Source organism: Quercus suber, unplaced genomic scaffold (assembly GCF_002906115.3).
Source record: "Quercus suber isolate HL8 unplaced genomic scaffold, Cork oak 2.0 scaffold_711, whole genome shotgun sequence".
In the NCBI taxonomy this organism is placed as follows: domain Eukaryota; kingdom Viridiplantae; phylum Streptophyta; class Magnoliopsida; order Fagales; family Fagaceae; genus Quercus; species Quercus suber.
In genome coordinates, this window is record NW_027070152.1 from 58,182 (window position 1) to 60,953 (window position 2,772).

The 2,772-nt window shown below is 33.7% G+C and overlaps 1 long non-coding RNA gene across 1 annotated transcript; it reads left to right on the forward strand.

The window, feature by feature from the left end:
* Positions 1-628: 628 nt before the first annotated feature.
* Positions 629-2,524, forward strand: LOC136064585 (uncharacterized). The gene is made up of 2 exons (XR_010626215.1): positions 629-1,064; positions 2,318-2,524. It is a non-coding gene; the product is annotated as an uncharacterized LOC136064585 (long non-coding RNA).
* The last annotated feature ends 248 nt before the right edge of the window (positions 2,525-2,772 follow it).

Here is a 2,772-nt window from a genome sequence, read left to right on the forward strand (position 1 = left end):
TTTGATTTAGTCTAAAAAATCGCCCAGAATAAGGCACTTCGTGGAAATTTCAGATTGCCAATACGAACGCAATCATGAGTTTGCGCAAGCAATTACGCTTGTTGACCAATACGAATACTTAAAAACTCTCCTACGTACTCTACCTTTTTATTTTCTTAGTTTTCGTTTTTTCCCAAGTATTTGAAGTTTGAAAGGGACTTTTCTCTGTTTCCGGCTCCTCTCTGCCCTATAAATAATAGCCGCATTCTCTTCGTTTGTCTCTCACTATATACATTATTAGACAATATCCATATTATTCATAGAGCTAGCCTATGAGCTTTAAGAAACAATATTGGAATCTCAAAAAGAGAAACGATATATTATTGAAGACATGGCGTTGAGTTAAGAATCAGCAACTTTCTGTCTAAGATTGCAACCAAAAACTGTTGATTATTGCAACCTTAGACAAAAGTTGTTGATTCATACTCAACGCCAAAAGATAAATCCATATCCACAATGCCATGTTGTTGTCTAGAAAGCGAACATTTCATGCGTGTGCAAGTTAGTGCCTGCAAGACGATTGACATAGACAAAGTGGTCTTTGTACCAAAGTCCTGCGGCAAAGCCACTAGCCCCTGTGGAGGTAAGAAATTCTTTGAGCCATAAAACTCTTTATAAATTAAAAGTCTTTCCTCCATAATTTATGTGTCCCTTTTACTTCATATGGTAATTGGAAAGATCAATATTCTAGTTGGATTAATATCAATAATCCACACATACAATGTCAAGATCCCATATTTCGATAGAAGGTTCCATTGAGCAAACAGCTTTTAGCAGCAACCTTTGAAAAAAAAGCATCAGATTTTTTTTGGAGACCCACCAATCCCATCTATTTGACTATTTCCCCGCCACCACACAAATATCATCTCATATCTCTTTCTTGGCTGGCCAACTAAGCATAAACACAAACACACTCCTCACACCTATCATCTCATATCTCACTCCACCATTGTTTTTCTGACGGGATTCACCCGAAAACACCATATATAGGAAGCTCTTAGGCTCCACTATCTCATTTTTTTAAGGTAAACTCTTAACGTTTTGGTGGATTTTCATGTTGTGGTTAGATTTCTTTCTAATATGAGCTTCTTGGGTGATATCTATGTGACTAAATTTAGGACTTTGATTTTGTGTACTTTTTTGTGAATTGTTGTGGATATTTTTTAGAAAAATCATGGCCAGTTGAGGTTTACCGACGGTAAATTGGACTTTGGCCTTCTAATGTGAAATAATTGGTAAATCTAATTTTTATTTCTATTGAGTTTATTTTGGAGCTAGTTGAAAGTTTAGATTTGGCTTGTAATGGTGGATTTTGTGATATATCTTGTTTCATGGGTCTCTATTAGTTATGTTTGGTAAATCTTAAGGGAGCAACTTGTAAAGTATTAGGATTTTATTATAAGAGTGAGTAGGATGGAATACAAGACGTTTTAAATATTTGGGTTTGCTTATTTAGTTGCTTAGTTAGCAACTTTCCATTTCATAGCTAGATGTATTATCAAGCTTGATATTTACCGTGATAGGTTTGTTTGACATTGTTTAGATCTTAGTTGACCCCTTTTTGAAGCTTTGGAAGTTAGGTTTTTTGCGGATTACAATATAAGTGGCTTTTTAATGAAATTTTTTTAGAAAAATAATCATATTGCATAAAACGTTGGTCTTGGGTAACATATTTTGGAAAATTATTTGTGGAACTATGTTTTCCTAAAAGTGTTATGTTGTGACCCTGTTATATATGAAAAACGTATCATGTTTAATATTGTATATGGGGAAATGTATGAATATTAGGCATGGCAAAAACAATCATCTTTGAATTCTTTTGATAATAGATTTCATGAAATTATTGTATTGTTCAATTTCTAAAGATGCTTTTACCTTGACTAGTAATATTTGGGAAATTGATAGAAAATATTATTGACAATGAATGGTTTTAAAGTCCTTGAGAATTTTATGGATGTCTTGGTTATTGGACAATTTTTTGAAAAAACTTGAACTAAACAATGTGTTTTGAATACATTTAACTTGTAAGTTTTTTATGTGATTTTGCCACTATACGATGATATTGGTGATTGCCCCATCTTTGTGACAACTTCTGTGTGACGTGTGATTGCCTTGCTTTTGTAATGTTGTCTTTGTGACGTGTGATTAACTTGTCTTTGTGATGACATCTTTGTGGCTATAAATGATTATCATAGTGGAACTTGCATTTCCCCACCCCTATTAATTTTGCTATTTACTGGGCTCTATCTCATCCCATTCTTTCACCAAACTTTTTCAGAGTAGGCAGCAACCCTTTTGTAATAAGTTTTTGTGACTAGCAATAGTTAGACAACTATTGATGGAGGTTGGACTTTTGTGGTAAGGATCCTTAGGTATTGTACATTCTAGAGGATACTTGACGCATTCTTTTGTAACTAATAATAATGATGACTTTTATCCCTAATGGGACAAGTTATTGATATGTAATTATAAATTTTCAGACTTCCATTCTTTTGTGGTCAGTGGTCCTTATAATTATTCATAGAACTCTGACTTACTTTGGAAGCACCCTTAACGAAATTGTCATCAAAATTTCTTGATGTTGTTTGCAATTCAATGGGTTGTAGTTTCCTCATGCTTTGGACCATTTTTTGGGTTTCAGGCATGACACTTCGAGTGTAAAATATGTTGCTATAAGACCATCGTTTATGAGGTGAATGATTAACTTCATCCAAAAGAAATCTAATGGTTAAG